Raw genomic sequence first — 22,546 nt, 5'->3', positions numbered from 1 at the left:
GGTAGCAAATCTAGATGGATTTTACAGGGACAAACATCCCTCCCACTTTTTAAAAAATGTTTATTTATTTATTGAGAGAGAGAGAGAGCACGGGCGTGCACAGGGAGAGGCACAGGGGGGTGGCGAAAGAATCCCAAGCAGGCTCCACGCTCAGTGCACAGCCTGATGCAGGCTCCATCCCATGACCCTGGAATCATGACCTGAGACAAAATCAAGAGTTGGAGGCTTAACCGATTGAGCCACCCAGGTGTCCCTCTCCCACTTTTTAATCTTTCACCTCCCTGACTCTCTTGAGCCCTTATACTCTTCCCTACTCCCTCAGTACAAATCGAAGTTGTGTTCACTTCACATTGGACTCTTTTTCCTATTGCAATAGTATATTATTGATTAAAGTCCATACCTACCACTTTAATTAGTTTTCAGCTTTGTTAATCCTTTACAGCACCTAACTGTCCCACAGGACGAAAATGGATAAATAAACTATGGTTTCCTCGTACAATGGAATACCACAGAGTAGCTAAAATGAATGAACTTGATGTGCATATATCCACATAAACCTCAAACATAATTTTGAATAAATAAAAGCAAGTTTCATAAACCTCAAAAATAATTTTGAACTAAAAAAACAAGTTGCAGACAATATGATACCACTATATAAAGCTTAAAAACACACAGAGATACTACATATTAATGTGGGTGTATACATCATATATATGCATATACACACATATAGAATGATATACATGATATATTTGTTATATATTATTATATATCATTCCCTTATATGTATTTGTAATGCATATTATATATTATTATACAATATACATTATAATATATATGGGTAGTGATATACGTCAATTTTGAGGTAGTGACATATATCTTTATCTCTGAAGATGAACGGTTCCTCTCCCTTTATATATATGCATCCTAGATATAACTAGGAAGAGTTATTCTAGTTATATCTGTAACATTTTATTTCCTCTTTGAAAAGAAAGAAGGAGAAGGGGGCCTGGGTGGCTCAGGAAGTGTCCAACTTCGGTTCAGGTCATGATCTCAGGTTTCTTGAGTTCGAGCCCTGCGTGGGTCTTGTGCTGATAGCTGGGAGCCTGGACCCTGCTTTGGATTCTGTGTCTCCCTCTCTCTCTGCTCCTTCCCTTCCTGCACTCTGTCTCTCTCTTTTTCAAAAATAAATAAACATTAAAAAAATTTTAATTAAAAAAATAGAAAGGAGAGATGTGCAGCAAATAAGGTAAAATATTAGCATCTATTTAATTGTTACTGTACCTATAATACTATTTTCTGTGTTTTCTGTGTGCTTGAATTTTTCAAAAGTAAAAATGAAAATGAACGATCACCTAGTTTCCACCCTCTACACTAGCAGAAATGAAAATTTAATAATGCACAGCACTGAGAGGGTGTGAAGAAACAGGCAATGTCACACATTGGAGGTGGGAGCACAGATTAATGCAACTTCTTGAAACAGCAGTTTTGCAGTATCTGTTTAATTACGAGTGCCTGCTCTCTTTCACCTGGCCATTACATTTTAGGGGATATTTTTCAGACAGGTGCACAAAGAAAAAGGTTGCTCATTGAAACACTGCTGCAGCATTGATTATAACAGCAAAAGATTGCTAACCTAGATGAGCATAAAACGGGGATCTGATTAAAAAATTTAAAACAGGGGTCTGAAAAAGAATTTATATTTCTTTCACTCATGTGATAGAATAGTCTGCAACTATTTAAAAATGCCAGATTGACTTGTATATAGCAGGGGTCAGCAAAGTACAGCCCATAGGACATACCTGGCCTCACGCAGTTTTCATAAATAAAAATTTATTGGAACACAGTCATGCCTGTTTGTTTTTTATTGTCTGTCTATGGCTGATTTCATGCTACAACAGCAGAACTGAATAGTTGTGACACAGACCATATGGCCTGCAACTTAAAACATTTACTATTTGGTCCTTTACAGAAAGGTTGCTGATCCCTGGAACATACCGATATGGAAAATCTTCAAATATGTTGATCAGCATTCACAAATATGCATAGAGTCTCCAGCATGTGTCATTTTTTAGGTGCTAAAAAACAAGTAAAACTGCCTTCCTTCCTAGAGCTTACATCCCATTGGCATTATTACATGTGAAGGACAAAGTATAGACAAGTGTATATGGTATGCTATCATTTGTATTTTTAGCTGTACATTTACTTATACAGAAATAGAATATTTTTCAAGGGATTTACAAGAAAGTGGCAACAGTGATTGCTTCAGCGTAAGGGTGATAAAAGACATAATATATCCATGGAGGGAAATTTATTGGTCATTGTTAAAAATTTTGTGATGTTTAGATGAGTATATACTAAACACACACACACACACACACACACACACACACACACACACTCAAAAGCTAGCCTGATACAAGCAAAATGAAATCCTGTCTATAAGTTAACAATGCCATTGCATGTGTTCTGAATGAAGGGAAATTCCCTTAAGCAGCAATTCATGTGAAAAATACTCGGGCACGTTCATTAACTATAGGCTAAAATGAACCAATCATATGGCATGGTTGCTAAAAAGGCTAATGCAGTGTAGGCCACAAAATAGTTTTATTATCCAGATCAAGAGAACTGATGGTTCTACTTTACTATATACTATTTCAACCATACCTGGAGTACTATGCTCATTTCATCTCTGTAAGTGAAGAGAGATTCTCACTTCATCTAGGGGAGAGTATCCAGGAGAGAGAGAAGGAACCATAAAATAGCTGAGAAGGATTAGTTTCAGAAAGGAAGACTTAAGGGAAATAAGAGATCTATCTACAAATATGAGAAGGCAAGAGGGGTTAGACTAGGAAGGCATTATTATCCATTTTCCAGAAGAGAAAATGGAGTCTCAGAAAGGTTGAGTAACCTCACCTAAGACCGTACGGCTAGTAGCAGCAGGGCAAGGATTTGAGTCCAGCGTTACAACACGCTCCTAACTTGGTGCATATATCTCATCCTGTCCTTCCAATATCAACGAAGCCAGAATGCTCTCTTTAAGACATAAACCGGATTCTGTTACTTCCCTGCTTAATTTTCTTGGCTTCACTTAAAAGGCCCTTCGTGATCTGGTCCTTGCTTACCACACTCTAACCACTTACTACTTGGAACTGCAATGTAGCCACACAGAATATCTTTGAATTACTTAAGTACACATAGGGGAAAAAAAAATGTGTTGGGGCGCCTGGGTGGCTCAGCGGGTTAAGCGTCCCACTTCGGCTCAGGTCATGATCTCGCGGTACGTGAGTTCGAGCCCCGCATCGGGCTCTGTGCGGACAGCTCAGAGCCTGGAGTCGGCTTGGGATTCTGTGTCCCCCTCTCTCTCCGCCCCACCCCTGCTTGTGCTCTGTCTCTCTCTGTCTTTCAAAAGTGAGTAAACATAGAAAGTTTTTTTTTAAAATGTGTTTTAGTGGAAAAGTATGCATCCTCTACATTATAGTTTTCTGGGTTATCAGATTCTATCCCCATTTGTTGTCTTTGAGCCATTTTGCAATTCATTGCTAGTTGTAGATAATGGAGACACATGTAAGTTATGTCCTACCCAGCAGTGATTTAGCTGACTCCTCTCTACCCCTGTGAAATCCCCAGTTTTCTCTATTTGCAGTTCATCTCAATATTCCTTTACTCCATATATATCTGTGCTGTTTAGATACCAGTTACAACATCTGCCTGATTTGCTCGTATCATATGTAAAATAAATTCTTTAACACATATCCATTTTTATACCTGCACAAGCATCATGATTTTACCTTTTTCTGAAAATTATTTTTTAACATATGCCATGCTCTCTCCTTCCTTGCCTATTTCTTGCCTGGTGGCCTTCACACAGTCTGTTCCCTCTATCTAGAATAGACTCCTTATCCCATTTTCCTCTGTTGCTGGTGAAGGGTTCATGAGATATCTGTTGAATGAAAGCCACAGGAGGGTTAGAAGGAAGAAAGCAGCCAACCAACCCAGGCCTGCCTGACACCAAAGCTGTTGTTTTTTCCAATAGGTTGCTGTCTTTTGCCTCTTGCACATCATGTAAATGGTCTACCTTAAAGTAATGAACTCCCTGTCACTGGAAGTATTCAAGTTGAGCCTGGGTTGTCACCTCATTAGGGATATAGTACGGTGGAATTCTGGCATTGAGATTGTTAAGTAAAAAAAAAAATTCTGACATTTGTTAAAACAGCAACGAAGACTTTATTCAAAGAGTATTGCGATCGAGTTACTGCAATAGGGGAGAAAGATTGGGCTAAACTCTGGCCACAGCAAAGACAGCTGGGTGTTTGTAGCCAATGGGCAGGGTGAAGGGATCAATGGATGGAAAAATACTAAGAAGGAATATCAAGGGTAGGGGGTTCTTACTAAATTGGCCTTACAAGATTCTTGATTAAGGCAGGCCAAGGGCTTACACGTCAAGAATGAGGGATGATCAGATCTCAACGGTAATTAGGCATCAAGAGTGGGAGGATTACTTACTTAGCAGGATTCTTTCCTAAGACTAAGCTGAGTAGGCTAAAGACAGGGCAGGGGTCAAAACCAAGGCCTAGTCAAGAAGAGGAGAGCCAAAACCTGTATCTTATGTTTGTGAACACTTAAAGAGAAAGCAAGCCTAGGACGAAAGGAGCTCCACCCCTGTGAGTTTCCCACAGGACCCTGATACCAGCCCATTTGTCCTTTTTGGTTCTAGCCTATTAAGTTCCGAGCAAAATCTAGCAAGGAAAGCAGAAAGATGACTGTGATTTCTTAAGTGTTCCTGGATGGCTTCCCATTGTGAAATTCTTAGGGAACAGCCCCAGGCATTTTTAAGCAGCGCTGCTTCTTTCTATTTATGTGGGCAAGTCATATCAGTAATTTGCAAAAGAGAGAGAATGGAAATAAGCTCAATGAAATGGTGAAAACTATTTGCGATAGGCTCACCTCTTGCCCAGAAGCCACTTTCCTGACACTGTCAGAGAAGGTACCAGAGGTAGTTTCTCTGGCAAACAGCACAGGTGCAACCAGCTAGATGATATGCTCACCTAGCACAGGGACCGATGCTTTGCACCTCAAGAGACAGAAGCCAAATCGATAGCAGAGAAGAAGGAACAACTTCCCATTGAAAACCTCAAAATGGCTCAAAACCCTTTCATATCTATTTTTCCACATCAAGCATGGAGTTAATTCCACCATTAGAGTCACTCCTTTGGGCTGAAGGGTACATAAAACAGGACATGGGAAGGATAACCTGTTAGCCCTCAATAACCAGCTGTTTGACTTTGGTTGCAGTAATTTCTGTCTCTGGGGTCCGGGATCCCCAAGGTCAAAAATGAGAGCTTTAGGCCACATCTCATCCAGCTCTGATTTTCTATGTTCCTATGTTTCTTTAACCCCCTAAGGCACTTACTATCAGCTAGGAAGAGCTACCTAATTAACGGGGTCAGAATAGTAAATTGTGATAATGGACAGGGACAGAGAAATGTACGAGAAGGAGACACTGCATGGAGCCAGCCAAGTCTGGCAGGGGCACTATAGCCAAAGGACTCGGGCAGCTACAGGACAGAACCAGCAGGAAAAACTGGGCACCCGCAACTGTTGGAGTTTAGAGTATGCTAATTATAAACTTTACTTACTACATAATTTTGCAATGCACAGGCTCCACCCTCCATGTTCACACACCGATAGATGCATACACACAGCCTCTCTTTCACCGTCTCTGTCTCTCCAAATAGAATAGTTCACAATAGACACTACCTGTTATTTCAATAATCAACCTGACATTGGAGGTTATAGAGCAAACACTCCCCAAGCTCATGTTAGCATAGCAGGTACTTGTTATGAGATTGAGCTTAGAGAATAATGAGCTCATAGCTTAGGAGAAAGCTTCTTCTTCTTCTTTTTTAATTGCTCTCTTTTATTTAATGACGTGACCCTTTGTAGGACGCCTGGAAAAGCTTGGGCCATGTAAGATAGTATGAATCAGTTTATTTTAAACTCGGTTCATTTTAGGTGGATTTCATTGCACCTAGCGATGTTGTTTATCTTTATGACAAAGAGGGAAGCAGCTGATACCATGGAAAAAGTTCCACTTAAATTATCTCCCAGAGCTCAAATGGCAGAGAGCTTAGAGATTGATCTGTCTCTCCGGGCGGCCTCAGGTTGATACTCACCTTCCATGCTTCAGTGTAGCTCATTTTCATAAGGTTCAAAGCCACATTTTTTATTAGAATGCTTTACAACTTCACCAAGTAAATCCTTTGAAATCGAAGTGTACCTGTTTTTCTCTTAGGCATTGGGGCACTTTTTAAAATAAAGCTGTATATCTGCTTTAAAATGAAAAGCTATTTCATCCCAGCTTATTACCACCGGGTATCTGAGGGATAGAGACCGGGGGTTATGGCTATCAATCTTTTAGAAGCTACTGCCAGCCTGCAAGGTCAATATGGAGTGATTTCTAATCTTTTATCCTTGATGCTAACACATACACCCCCCACACGTTATATATTATCTATGTAGGTGTGAAGAATAGTCAACAATAGTCAAAACTAAACTTACATAAAACTTGGTTGGATCAAGACTTAATTAATTTACTTCAAACATTGTGAATGTTGGAAAATTCCCTTAGTAAGTTTTCAAGTGGCCTGATGTGCAGTAATGTTTTCGAAGGATATCAACAGGGCCCACGCCACAAACAAAGAATGTCTTTAATCTTTCTACACGTGGCCACCGAAGGAAGGAGGAAGAAGAGGAGGGTGAAAGAAAAGGTAAGAATGAGCAGAAAGGCGGAAGCAAGGTCAGAAAAGACAGAGCTTGATGTGGGTCAAAGCACCAAGAAATAAAGATCTAACACATTGACTTTTTTAAAGAAAATAATGCAATCAGTTCTAGTTTACCAGGAGGTAAAAACAGAAGTTAATTTCTGTTTAAAGTTCAGCAGTGCGGGACACTTCTAAAATATGCCCTACGTCATCGTAGTCTACACCGCAGCTGTCATCATCATCCTTACATTTTGCCAAGATAAAGAACTTCAACGGGAAACCACTCCTCTCTTCTTGTTTTTTAAATAAATCCACAAAATACTTGAAATGTCACGTGTGTGCTCCCAACTACACACATAAATAGGATGATCTTCTAAAGTCTGACCTGCGGGCTAAATGTAAAATAAGTTGCATAGGTGACCTTTCCCCTCTGGGGGCTAAATGCTCCTCACTACTGATAACAATCAAACACATGATGACCAGCTGCATTTTTCTTTTGCAACTTTAAGTATGTTTGCCAGGTAGACATAACCATGCTTTTTGGTTAGTCTTCTTTCTCCCGAGAGATCTGCATACAGCGGGCAAATTGCCAATTACTGTCTTATCACTGAACTCCACCGAAGCCCCCACATGTGGCGTTATCCTAGCCACTGTACCTGCGATACAACTATGCAATCTCTGCCTTGAGAACATTTAAAGCAGTGACACCCACAAATATAAGTGATGCACAGGCTGGCTCTACACAACACTCCCACTGATCCATTGGCCAGTCAATTCAGCCAGAAGAGCATCAGAAGAGCTGATTCTAGTCCCTTACAGTTATAGCTACAGACAAGCAGTTGTGGAAGTAAGTAGGCGATAATTATTTCTTCCTCTTACAGGACAAGTGCAAGGTTATTCTAGCCGCTCTCCCAAGAAGGTCACCTACGGGAGAATTGGACTGATCAAGGGGCAAGCAATAGGAATTTTGTTACTATATTAGGGCTTCCCAGAGAAATAAAAAGACAGAGAAAGAGAGGGAGAGAGAGAGAGAGAGAATGAGCTAGAGCATGCACATGTGTGTACATGTGTAGGAGAGAGATAGATTACAAGAAATTGGCTCACATGATATGAATGCAGACACAGGGAGTCTGAAGGCAGGAAAAGACAAATGTCCAGCTTAAAAACAATCAGGCAGAGAGAGTGTATTCTTTCTTACTCAGCCTACCCACATTGGTAGGGGCACTTTGCTTTACTTGGTCTACCAAGTCAAATGTTAATATCATCTAAAACACTCTAATAGACACAACCAGAAATAACGTTTAACCAAGTATCTAGGTACCCATGGACCAGTCAAGTTGACACATAAAATTAACCATCACAGGATCCAAAGGTTGATCAAGATGAATGGTCAGATCAAAGAGTGAGCTCTTCACACACTCACACACTGACCTTCATTCCTCATCCCCCCAAATCTTCATTTATTGGCATCAGTATAACCCAAGGGTTGTCACCCATCAGCACTTTCTGTTTCTCTCAGCAAAAGCCCATAAGTGGATTATTCGAGTTTTGGAGGGTGAGAAGATAAGACTGTTTCCTTAACCCCCTCACTAACCTTACTCTGGCCACAATGAAAACTATTGAATATACCACCTTCATTTCTCTCCCCAGCCACTTTATAGTGCTGGGCTCTGATTGGTGCATTAAAGACAAACAACAGTTCAGCCTAGAAGGGATGTTCCCAGGACTTTAAAAGTAAGCCCGTGCCAGCAATAGTCTGTCACTCAGGATAAAGTTGACCTGCCTTTATCTCATTCTTCAGGACTATTCTACTGCTATCTTGTTGCTAACCTAGGTTTTTATTCATGATTCTACCTCCAATATTAACTCTGCATACCGAAAAACACCCTCCTGACCCCCAAAGGATTGTTTTGAAGGGAAAATAATAACCCAGTGAGCACTCATTGGTTTTTGACCCTTAAACTCCCTACCTGAATTGGATCTGGCTTTGACTACACCTTAACCCACTTTTCTTGTATATATATATATATATATATATATATATATACACACACACACATATATATATATAATTTATTGTCAAATTGGTTTCCATACAACATCCAGTGCTCATCCCAACAGGTGCCCTCCTCCATACCCATCACCCACTTTCCCCTTTCCCCCACCCCCCATCAACCCTCAGTTGGTTCTCAGTATTTAAGAGTCTCTTATGGTTTGCCTCCTTCCTGCTCTGTAACTTTTTTTTCCCCTTCCCCTCCCCCATGGTCTTCCGTTAAGTTTCTCAGGATCTACGTATGAGTAAAAACATAGGGTATCTGTCTTTCTCTGCCTGACTTATTTTACTTAGCATAACACTCTCCAGTTCTATCCACGTTGCTACAAATGGCCAGATTTCATTCTTTCTCATTGCCAAGTAGTATTCCATTGTGTATATAAATCACATCTTCTTTATCCATTTGTCAGTTGATGGATATTTAGGCTCTTTCCATATTTTGGCTATTGTTGAGAGTGCTGCTATAAACATTGGGGTACAAGTGCCCCTATGCATCAGCACTCCTGTATCCCTAGGGTAAATTCCTAGCAGTGCTATTGCTGGGTCCTAGGGTAGGTGTACTTTTAATTTTTTGAGGAACCTCCACACTGTTTTCCAGAGCAGCTGCACCAGTTTGCATTCCCACCAACAGTGCAAGAGGGTTCCCGTTTCTCCACATCCTCTCCAGCATCTATTGTCTCCTGATTTGTTCATTTTAGCCACTCTGACGGGCGTGAGGTGATATCTGAGTGTGGTTGTGATTTGTATTTCCCTGATGGGGAGTGACGTTGAGCATCTTTTCATGTGCCTGTTGGCCATCTGGATGTCTTCTTTAGAGAAGTGTCTATTCATGTCTGCTGCCCATTTCTTCGCTGGATTATTTGTTTTTTGGGTGTAGAGTTTGGTTATTTCTTTATAGATTTTGGATACTAGCCCTTTATCCAATATGTCATTTGCAAATATCTTTTCCCATTCCCTTGGTTGCCTTTTAGTTTTGTTGATTGTTTCCTTTGCTGTGCAGAAGCTTTTTATCTTGATGAGGTCCCAATAGTTCATTTTTGCTTTTAATTCCCTTGCCTTTGGGGATGTGTCAAGTAAGAAATTGCTGCGGCTGAGGTCAGAGAGGTTTTTTCCTGCTTTCTCCTCTAGGGTTTTGATGGTTTCCTGTCTCACATTCAGGTCCTTTATCCATTGTGAGTTTGTTTTTGTGAATGGTGTAAGAAAGGGGTCTCGTTTCATCCTTCTGCATGTTGCTGTCCAGTTCTCCCAGCACCATTTGTTAAAGAGACTGTCTTTTTTCCATTGGATATTCTTTCCTGCTTTGTCAAAGATTAGTTGGCCATACATTTGTGGGTCCAATTCTGGAGTCTCTATACCTTAACCCATTTTTAATGTGGTATCACTCCCCACATTCAAAGGGTGGACCCCCATGGGATAGTTATCCTGCTATAGAAGAGAAACTTCCTAGAAATATATTGAGGACTCTAGTTCTACCTTTTCTTTCTCTACCCTTTCCCAATGCCACGATTCCTTCTCCAAACAGCTTGGCTCCTCCAGGAGCTATAAGAATGATAGGGTGCATGAGACGCTGTGTTCAAAATAGGCAATCTCCTAACAGATGGTGCAGAATGGTGAGTTGAAGAGAGAAAGCCATTGTTAGGCAACATTTCAAAAAACAAAACTAAGTTGTGGGGGCTTAGGGAGGCAATTGTGTTTTGGTTCAAAGCAGCAAATTACCTGGATGCCTTACAGTATGTGCCAATCTAAGAATATCGAATTATCCACTGAAAATCTGGCTACCTAAGCTGCTTTTCCCAACTGCACATTATTTGCTCAACAAATCTTCTGCTTGCAAGTCTCTGAGAGGAAATTTCAAAATGCTCTTTTCACCGGTAAAGAAAAATAGATATTTTTTAAAGAGACTATAGAAAGAACTTTCAGAATGAAAACACCAAATTTCCCTGAAATTTTCAAGTTTCTCCTGGAAATAATTATAGCTATCTGTAGCAAATGATGTCTTCCACTTACATTAATTAAGCATGATAGCTTAGATAAATTGCCAACAGCTATGGTATAAAGTAAATACATATCCCTTTTATCTAAAACTTCAAAGTTCTAAAGAGGTTTAACCCCGTTGTCATAGATGGGAAAGGATATTGGTCATATCGGTTGACATACAAGCAGAATTGGTCACAAATGAAAGATGTGGGAGGCCCAGTTCTGCAAGACCAGATTTCATGGTTGGAGAAAACCAGTCCTTCCTGTTCTCAATGGAACCAACTCAAGTGAAGGCCAATAGAATCCTCAAATGTTACAGCTATAGCCAAACAATAATCGTCACTAGGAATCAAGCAGATTCCAAGTTATCTCCTGGAACAAGTCCACCTTGTCCTGAACAGTGAAGCAGCATGGCCTAGTGGAATAAACATGAGCTCTGTCATAAGAACTGGGCTTACTTTCTGGCTCAGCCACTTACTAGCTGTTCTGAGTTTCATTTTCCTCGTCTACAATCAAGATGATCTTATTTACTAACTTCAAAGGATTGTTTGAAGAGCAAACAAAATAAAGCACTTCAATGACCCATCATAGTTCCTGGCACCATGTCTTGTGCCCAATAAGTGAGGAATTAAAAAAATGAGGGGGCATGCTACAACACGGATGAAACTTGAAAACATAATGCTAAGTAAAAGAAGCCAGTCACAAAAGACCATATGTTATATGATTCCATTTATGTGAAATATCCAGAACAGGCAAATCTACAGAGATAGAAAGTCAGTTAGTGGTTGCCTAGGGCTGGGAATGGGGAATAGGGGATGGGGAATGACTTTTAATGGGTACAGGTTTCTTTTGGAGGTGATGACAATCTCAGTCATTTAATGATACATTTAGACCAATTAAAGTAATGATTCATATGTAGGGTTTAAGTCTGCTATTTTATTATTTGTTTTCCATTTGTTTGTTCTATTTCTTATTCCTCTGTTTCCCTTTACAGGCCTTCTTTTGGGTCACTTGAGCATTTAATAGAATTCCATTTGGATTTATGTTTCATAAATTTGAATTTTATGATATATAATGTATTTGTATATGGTTTTGGTGGTTGCTCTAGGTATATATACATATATATATATATATATATATGTATATATATATATATATATATGTATATATATATATATGCTGAACACATTACAGTCTACTTGGACCAATATTTTACCACTACAAGTGGCAAACCTTACATCCATTTAAGTATCTTTACTATCCCCACTTTTTAAAATATATTTTAAATTTTTATTTATTTTTGAGAGAGAGAGAGAGAGAGAGACCATAAGCGGGAGAGGGGCAGAGAGAGAGAGGGAGACAGAGAATCTGAAGCAGGCTCCAGGCTCTGAGCTGTCAGCACAGAGCCCAACGTGGGGCTTGAACTCACAAACTGCAAGATCATGACCCGAGCTGAAGTCGGACGCTTAACCGACTGAGCCACCCAAGCACCCCTAAAATATAAATATCTGAAGTATTTTCTCTACATAAATTGGACACCACAATCAGATAATGTTATAATTTGCTTCAACCAACACACAGTTAAAAACCTGACAAGAAGGCCCGTCTGTTATATTTACCTATTGCATTGTTGTTGTTTTTTTCCTTCTTGAAGTCCCAGCCTTCTTTCTGTTATTTTATTTCTCCTTAGGGAGTTTCTGTAGCCATTCTCTCTTTTTTTTTTAATGTTTATTAATTTTTTTTTGAGAGAGAGAGAGAAAGCACAAGCAGAGGAGGGGCAGAGACAGAGAGGGAGAGAGAGAATCTCAAGCAGGTTGCATGCTCCCAACATGGAGCCTGATGCAGGGCTCAAACTCAGGAACCATAAGATTATGACCTAAGCTGAAATCAAGTGTCAGGCACTAAACCAACTGAGTCACCAGGACACCCCCTCCTTTAGCTATTCTTTAAGGGTAGTTTTGGTCGTAACAAATTCTCTTTTTTTTTTTTTTCATTTGAGACTGTTTTCCTTTCCCTTTTATCCCAGAAGGGTATTTTTGCTGCATATAGAATTAGGTGTTGACAGTTTCTTCAGTGCCGCTTCCTTCTGGCTTCAATGGCTTCAGATGATAAATTCACTGACATTTCTTTTTTTTTTTCTTTTGGCTCAAACAACATTTAATTCACTCAGTTCTAGAGGCTGGGGAGTATAAGATCAAGGCACCAGCACATTTGGTGTCTGATAAGAGTCCACTTTCCTGTTAATGGCAGAAGGGGTGAGATTATTGCTCCTGGAGATCTTTTTCTTTTAATGAAATTTATTGTCAAATTGGTTTCAACACCCAGTGCTCATCCCAACAGGTGCCCTCCTCAATACCCATCACCCACCCTCCCCTCCCTCCCATCCCCCATCAACCCTCAGTTGGTTCTCAGTATTTAAGAGTCTCTTATGGTTTGCCTCCCTCCCTCTCTAAATTTTTTCCCCTTTCCCCTCCCCCATGGTCTTCCATTAAGTTTCTCAGGATCCACATAAGAGTGAAAACATATGGTATCTGTCTTTCTCTGTATGACTTATTTCACTTAGCATAACACTCTCCAGTTCCATCCACGTTGCTACAAATGGCCAGATTTCATTCTTTCTCATTGCCACATAGTATTCCATTGTGTATACAAACCACAATTTCTTTATCCATTCATCAGCCGATGGACATTTAGTCTCTTTCCATAATTTGGCTATTGTTGAAAGTGCTGCTATAGACATTGGGGTACACATGCCCCCATGCATCAGCACTCCTGTATCCCTTGGGTCAATTCCTAGCAGTGCTATTGCTGGGTCCTAGGGTAGGTCTATTTTTAATTTTTTGAGGAACCTCCATATTGTTTTCCAGAGTGGCTGCACCAGTTTGCATTCCCACCAACAGTGCAAGAGGGTTCCCATTTCTCCACATCCTCTCCAGCATCTATTGTCTCCTGATTTGTTCATTTTAGCCACTCTGACTGGCGTGAGGTGATATCTGAAAATTCACTGATATTTGAAATCACTGGTCCCCTATAGGTAATTTGTTTCTCCTTAGCCTCTTTCAAGATATTTATCTTTAGTTTTCAGAATTTTGATTATTATGACATCTTGAATTTGGTTTCTTTGGATTTATCCTTTCTGTGATTTATTTAGCTTCTTAAATTGGTAGGTTTGTGTTCTTTTGCCAAATTTGTAAAGCTTTTAGCCACTATTTCTTGAAATACTTTTTTTCAGTCCACACTATTTCTTCTCTCCTTCCAGGGCTCTGATAACACAAATGTTAGATCTTTTTTATAGTGCTCATTGTCACTGAAGCTCTGCTCATTATATTTTCAGCCTACTTTTTCTCTGTTGTTCAGATTGAGTAACTTCCATTGATCTTTCTTCAAGTTCACTGATTCTTTTCTCTGTCATCTCCAATCTACCACTGAGCCTGTCTTGGAAGTTGTTTTTTTGTTTGTTTGTTTGTTTGTTTTTAATTTCAGTTATTATGTTTTTCAGTTGTGTAATATTTCTTTGGTTCTTTATATTTTTTCTTTACTGTGATATTTAATTTTTTACTTATTGTGAGAGTGTTTATTATTGCCCAATGAAGCATTTTTATGATTGCTACTTATAATCCTTGTCAAATACTTCCAAAATCTGTGTCATATCATTGTTGATTATTTTTTCTTATTCAAGTTATGGTTTTCCTGATTCTTGGTATAACAAGTGATTTTCAGTTATATTCTGGAAAATGTAGGCATTATGTTGTGAGACTCTGGACCTATTTAACCTTCTTTATAGTGGGCAGCCTTCGTAGTTAAGCACAATATATAGGTATGGGTGCGAGTGGGTGTTCACCTTCTGTCTGGGCCTGCTAATACCACCTTAGCAAAAGTAGAGGCTAAAACAAACCATCCCATTGCAAACGGTGGTGCAATGAAAGTTCAGCTCCCCTCTTCGCCCCACTAACACTCTTTCAGTGAACATGGGGCACAAACTCACACCAAGTGGGTGTGTAAGCTTAGCAGCCCTCCAGGCCCTGCTAACACCAAGGATAGAGGAGGAAACAGAGGACCAACTCTCCACTTTGCACAGCCATGTTCTGCTTTGTTGTTGCCACGTGTGAGTGGAGGATCAGCTCCCCTGTGGGCCAACACCAAGAAAGGGAAAAACAGAATGCCCATTTTTCCCAGCCCTATCCACAATCATTCAGTATTATTGTTTTGTGAGCAGCAATACAACTCCCCAGTGGTCTCTCTACTTGGCCCTGCTGACATAACCTTGCTCCTCCTCATCCTACCTTGCTGATGTCGGGCAGGGGTGGAATCTAAATCTCCCCACCAGGCTCCACTGCTTCTGCCAGGTGCGGCGATGGGAAATCAGCTCCTTCCTGCTCAGCCCTACCAACACCACTGCAGGGAGGGAATCAGAATATCAGCTACTTCCACAGAATGGGAGGTAATGGGGTAAAGGGATGAGAGAGTAGATCAGCTCCCTACTCTGCCCACTGACACCACCTGGGTGGGGGACTGAGTTTTTTCATCTGTTTTCCAGGTGAGGATATGGTGGAAGATCTGCTTCCCAGTGGGAGAATTGGCACATAGTCACCTGTTTCTGCAAGACAGGAGGGTGGGGTGTAAAGCTGGCTTCTGTTTGGCCCACTGGAATGATGGGAGAACTTGGGTATAGTTTTTTTTCACTGGCGTTTAGTTGGAATAGACTAGGTATTCTCAAAAATGTGTCTTGTTGTTAGGTCACTCTTTCACCAGTGATTTGGCTAAGAGTCATAGGTTTTTCTTGGAGATTTTTTGGCTGTGTATGTTGGTTCCAAGTTAGAGGCTACTTCAGTATGCTGTTTGGGATATATAGGAGGTAAAAAGAGAGCCCGGCAAAATCACTGCTTTGTTGTTCCTTAAATCCTGAGGTCCCTAAGACAGTCTGCCTTCTTCTATTCTCCTTTCAGAGATTTCTTCTTTGTTTGATGTTTTAAATCTGTGGTTTATTTGTAAGAGAGAGAATATGAAAGGAATGAGGCTTCTCCATCTTGTCTGCAAAAGGACATTCCAGTGCCCTTTGTAATACCAGTAAGAGTGAAAACATCCCACTTGTCCATCAAGAGGGGAATAGGATAACTACATTTGGTGTAGTTTTATGGCTAACTACTACTGCAATTATAAGGTGTGGACTAGATCTGTATATATCACCATGGGCAGATCTTAGAAAACAATGGTGAATGAAAAAAGTAACATATGGAATAATAAGTAAAAATATGATGCCAATTATATAAATATGAAAATCATATACACAAAAATAATATCCACTGTTTATGGTGATATACATAAGAGTATACAATTTATTATACTGCTTATCTCTAATGTGGAGAGGAATGAGACTAGGGTGGTGGTTAAAGGGGACTTTGGCTTACTTTTAATGTTATAGTGCCTAAAACAGACTAGAAGGAAATAGGACAAAATGCTAATAGTTCATTATAGTGGGGGGGGGGCGGGGTGGATATCAGTGTTATTGTTCTTTGCGCTTTTCTGTACGTTTAATATGTCTCAATGGAAGTCAAAGGACACATTTGCTTTGTAGTAGGAGCCATGTTAGTGAAATCTCTGAAGACATGGTCATTGTGCAGTCTCTAGTGAGCCACCTTTTTAACTCCAGAAAAGCATGACATGTGTCTTCAGTAGATCATGGCTTTGAGCCTTCCTCATGTACCAACCTCAGTGAGACTCACTCAGCATCCTTTGACTCTCAGTGGAAACTCCTCCTCATTCATCCACAAAGAATGTAGTAAGTGCCCCCTTTTCATGCAAAGTGCTTAGCATATACTGTTGAGTAAGATACAGAGAAAGCTAGTAATAAAATGTATAAAAACTGTAATAGAAATGTATACAAACTATATACCTCCATTATAGCAAGATTCAGACTAATTTCCCCTTAGAGTTTGATAGGATATAATAATTGAGCTATAAATGCTTGAAAGGAGGAAAAATATGTTTCTCTCCCTTAGGTTGTACTTAAACTAGAGTAATATAGGAAAGAATTTGCCAATTAGCAAATAGTAGCCCTCTGACTCATGGGTAGCTGCAATTCTTCCCTTGCTGGCCTCTTTTAGAGGCCACTCAGCTTCAAGGTAGATCAAGCTGGAGTTCCCTACCCTGATCCTTAGGGAATTCTCAGGACAAAACTCTAGCTCCTGTGTACCCTGTGAATTGTATGAGTGAAATAGCTATGTGGCAAACCACTCTACTCCCATAGGCCCATATCTAATTGTTCCACTTCCTCAACAAATCATACCAGTCTTCCCTCCATGGTTCTAATGGGAATTCTTATGAGCAAGGCAGCCCTTTGTGATGCCCCTAAAATAAGACCATCTTGGCAGGACACCTGGGTGGCTCAGTCAGTTAAGCAACCAACTCTTGATTTTGGCTCAGGTCATGATCTCAGTCATGAGACCAAGCCCTGCGTCAGACTCCAATAGCACAGAGCCCTTCCCATGCTTGCTCTCTCTCTCTCTCTCTCTCTCTCTCTCTCTCTCTCAAATAAATAAACTTAAAAAAGAATCTTGGAAGTTGACCTACCACTACATAATGATAAATTCTGATCAAGAAAAAGACAACTTGCCTGAAATCTAGGATTATTTACTAAAGACTACTTAATTCTAGAGCTCTATGGTTCTTTTCTGAAAGCTTTAGGGGAGATTCATTTTCTTTGCTTTTTCCAGCTTTTAGGAGCTTCTCACTTCTCTTGAATTATCATTCCCTTCCATCTTCAAAGCCAGCAATGGCATCACTCCAACTTCTGCTTCTGTTGTGACACTGTCTTCTGCCTTTGCCCCTCTGGCTCTCTCTTATTAAGACCTTTGCAATTATATTGGCCCCACCTAGATAATCCAGGATAATCTCCCCATATCAAAATCCTTAATCACATGTACCAAAGCCCTTTTGCCACATAAGGTAACGTATTTACAGGTTCCAGGATTACAATGTGGACATCTTTGGCCAGGTAAGGCATTATTCTACTTTGTTTTTCTATCCACCTCATAGTCTGGACTACTGATCTAAAACTTGTCTCTGGTGTGTCTACTAATTCTAGATATTGGCCCCGATTCGAGTCTGAACACTGTATTTCTCTACCTTTTGGTTACTCTGACAGAATAATATATTTAAGGGTGTACCTAGGAAAGTCAAGAGCAGGCATGTGTACCATGGAGAGGGAAAGGGAAGGGTATTTAATCTTCATATAAATTTAGGAGGTATATACCATTATCCCCACTTTGTAATGAGGAAATTGAGGCTCATAGAGGTTACATCACTTATTTATATCACGCAGATAGGAAGCGGCAAAGCATAGTTGAAAGAATGCTGTTGTGACAATGGGTTCCCCTAACCAATTCACCAAAAGTAGCCAAATATAACCAGATAGGCGAACGGCTAGGTTCATTCAAACCATTCATTTTCCCTCCCTGGCACTTGGGCCAATGTTACAGTAAATTATTTCACATTTTCTCTTTCCTTTCATATTTTCCCCACCCCACCTCCAAAGCAATAACTTTGTTCATTGCCAAAAACATTTGGTACAGCCTGGGATGCATGGCTCTATATGGGTACTTGTAAGAAGCTATTTCCACAAACATTTACAGCTCTAAAATGGATCATTTCCTCAGCCTTACTTGTGAGTAGACTCTTGGAAGCTGAGATTTCCCTATATGCTTGTTGTAATATCTCCCAGATTTAAATAGCAAAGGACATAGTGGGAGCAAGTGAGACCTTGGCTAGCCCTTATAGAATTCTAAACTGGCTTGGCAATTTTACTGGATACAACTAATATTTATACTTTTGCTTATGTCACAATAACTAAAAAGATATTGCCCAATAACTTAGAAAGAAATGTTTGAGAGTTCTGGGACTTTATTTCATGGTAGGCCATATGGTCAAACCCTGCCTTCACAGAAGACACAGTCAGGTACACAGTCTGCTTCTGAGACAAACAGCCCTGGCAATGAAGCCAATTATGGGGGTTGCTTTGGGTCCAAACCAAAGGAACATAGCTGTTATGAAGCACTAAGGCATCCTGGGAACTTAGCAGGGGCATTCTAGAACTTCAGACCACTCTCCTTGTTGAGTAGGTTTCAGGCTCAGGTTTGACTCACATTTGGAATGCACTCATGTCAATTGCTGCGAAGGAGACTGTATTCTAGTCTAGGGTAGCTATTTGCGTTTGTCCTTGACTGAGGCCACTAATACAAGTTGGCTGCTAAGGGTAAGTCGTAGGTTGCAAAGAAGCCAAAACTGAAATGTCTGTTCATTTGAGTTTGATACCATCTGTGGCAAAGAATTCTATGAGTAGGCCTTGATAATATTTCTCAGTTTTGCTGCCAGAAACAATTTGAACATTAAAAAAAGAAGGAAAGGTAACTGAATCCTGAAAACAAGCAAGTCTGAATCATAAGCTCCAGGAGCAGAATCCCTGAACACATCTAAAAAGCCAAGCCAACCCTCCCACTTGATATATGCTAGCCAAACCTCAAAGCCAGGGTGAATATAAGCAGTCACCAGACCAGAATCATAAAACTCTAGTGCACACTCCTCCTCTTTTTTGCTCCATTAAACATAATATGATCATAATGACATTGTTTGAGAGTGATAAATTAAGCCATCCAGGCTTGCATTTTACTGAGGGGGGGGGGGTGGGGAGTGATGTTGATCCCACTTGCCTGAAGTAGAGATTTAAAATCAGGTTTTCTGGAGTACAAAAAGGAGCCCATCAACCTGGCTTCTCCCCAGCCACTCAATGTCCCTGGCAAAGGCAGAAGAAAAGGAGGAGGGAGGACAGGTGGGTAGGTGGGACTCAAAGATGACTCATGGCTCACAGCCCTTGCCCCCAGTGCAGCCTGTGGAAATCACAAACCTTTGCAATTTGACCACTAGTTCTGGAGCTGACTGTAACTATGCAGACAGCACTCTTATACTTAGACTAAAAACCCAGGGGGTTCCAAGTCCCCAGAATATGTGGTGTTAATGAAGGTGCCACTGCAGTGGAGGGCCCCAGGAAATTCAACTATTTTACATGAATGCAGGTTAGATTTTGTACCTACTGGTTCCTCTTTTCCATGATTATTTCCTGCTTGTTAGGGCTGATGACCCAACACAAAGAACAAAGGGATAAGAGGATATAAGATGACACCCTGGCCCTTAAGTTCCTGAAGATTGTGTACTGGTTAACAAGTCAACCATTTACTATTTGTGGCAGAAGGTTTTTGTTTTTGTCTTTAAGGTAGATCAATATCCATGCCATCTTGCCACATAATGCCAGAACAATAAGGGCCAGGGAACTGGTACTTGTTGCATGTGTAATCTTGTCAGGACACTATGCTGGCTGCTTTACCTATGGTGTCTCACTTAACCCTCACTGCATACCTGTGAGGAGTACATTATTAACCCTCTTGGACAGGGGAAAAACAACAGTACAGTTCAGAAAGATTAGGTGAATTGCCCAAAGTTACATAGCCAGTAAGGGTTTTATCTGACTTCAAAATCACAATCAATAGATCACTGACTGTTGAGAAAGATCTTCTTCCAACAAGTAAAATCAAAGTTGTAGAGTAACAATGGAATGATTCAGAAACTCCAACAACATTCTGTTTGCTGCTACGTTTTCAGTAACAAATGCTTGACTCTCATCTAGATCTTTCTAAAGGCAACTGGTAGGCAGGTCCATTTGGGCCCACTAATAACCAAGAATTAGATAAACTCAGGTGGTGCCTATGCCATACAAAAACACATGGAAAATGGATCTAATTCCTCCAAAAACGAATTTAATAGAAATGAAAACATTTCAACAGCACTTTTAGATCTATTATTTTCTTTTATCCTCACCATCCCTCTGTCAGATAGACAGAACAGAGACTGCAATTTGGATCAGACTAATGGAAAACCTGAGGCTCAAAGAGACCTAAGTTGCCTACTGTTAACCAGAGAGGTAATGGTAAGGCTCAGAGTAGGACCCAGCTCTTCTGACTGACCATGAAGATACCAGATAGGACCCCTTTGCTAAGTGCACCTATGACACTTACTACCTGCCTTTGCTGACATTTATGGGCTTTAACTCCTGTACTTGAATCGAAGTTACCTGTTTTCTGTTGTTATCTTTCTGTCATCCCATCAGTCCACCTGAATTACAATACCTGCCTATTCCAAGTTCATCTACCTGGGCTTCTAGTTCTAGTCTACCATGTTTTATTGCCATGATATGCCTTTCTGACCTCTTTGCCCCCAGGTAATAATCAAAGATTGATTTCACAGAAGCAATGGAACATAGAAGTTAAGCACATGTGCTCTGGAATCTACCAGGGCTTAAATCCTGGCCCTACCACGTATTCCTCATGCGACCTCAGGCAAGTCATATAACTTCTCTCAGTCTCGGTCTCCTCATCTGTAAGATGGAAATCATAACAATAGTTACCACATAGGGTTTTTGTATCACGTGACAGAAGGCAAAGTCCTTATCACAGTAATATACATAATAGAACAAAAGCGTTGACTCTTGAACCAGACAAAACTAGTTCTACCACTTGTGGCCATTAGTAAGTTGCTGACCTTCTCTGTGCATCAGTGTTTTCATCTGTAAAATGGGGAAGATATAGCACTTATCTATAGAACTGTTGGGAGGATTTAAGAGAAACTACATCTAAAGTATCTGGTACATATTTAATAATCAATACATAGTAACTATAATAATTATATTTTTAGCCTCAATGCCTGGCATTATGCATGACACATAATAAATGCTCGGTAAATATTTGTGGAGTGGACCTGAACAGCCTAACATCTGTAACAGGAGGGACAAAATAAGTAAAACATCATCCTTCAGGAGAGTGAATAGGAGTAGACACGATAATTCGTGGGCTGAATGAGGATTAATAACGTTCAATCCTTGGGGCACCTGGGTGGCTCAGTTGATTAAGTCTCCAGCTCTCGATTTCGGCTCACGTCATGATTGCATGGCTCGTGAGTTCGAGCCCATGTTGGGCTCTGTGCTGATGGCCAGGAGCCTGCTTGGGATTCTCTCTGTCTTGTCTCCTCGCTCTCTGCCCATCCCCCACTCGTGCATGCTCTCCCTCAAAATAAATAAATAAACATTTTAAAAAGTAATGTTGAATCCTTGTGGAGGTACTTTTTTTTCCCCCCCTAGAGGGAACACCTGTTTTGGCATAAATGTCAAGCTTCCCACATCTCACAGAGGGTTTGAGTATCTGGCGTTTTGTCTTTATCAGGAAACCATTGAGGGAATACTCTGGGTGCAGTGGCTTGGTTTTTGTCAATTGATTTGAAATTTTATTCTGAGATAATTCCCAGCTAGTCAGATCTTGTTGAGACAAAATTAGACTCATATGGAGGGAAAAAAGAAAAAACATCTCTCACAGATTTTACTGTGTTACATTAAAAGAACAGTTTCCTTGAACTCGCAGGTCTGGCAGGGGAGAAGCCAAAGCCAAGTTTATCATGATTCTGGGCCCCTGCCCTCACCATCTCCCACTCTCCTCAGCTAAGGCACTTCCAAGAAATGTGGTCAGTACTGATTTCCTTCAATGTTATTCAATCCTTACTTCTGACTCAGTGATATCCTCCAAGATCCCTGCATCCACAAGTGGCAGAGCGAGCACTGAAAAAGCCTGTTGAAATAAACTGTGCAACCTTCCAGTCCCCGGGCTGTCACAAGTGCATGCAAGTATGTCCAAATCTCGTCACACCATTACCTACT

The sequence above is a fragment of the Acinonyx jubatus genome, chromosome X (assembly GCF_027475565.1).
Source record: "Acinonyx jubatus isolate Ajub_Pintada_27869175 chromosome X, VMU_Ajub_asm_v1.0, whole genome shotgun sequence".
Classification (NCBI taxonomy): domain Eukaryota; kingdom Metazoa; phylum Chordata; class Mammalia; order Carnivora; family Felidae; genus Acinonyx; species Acinonyx jubatus.
Note: the sequence above shows the minus strand (reverse complement) of the source record.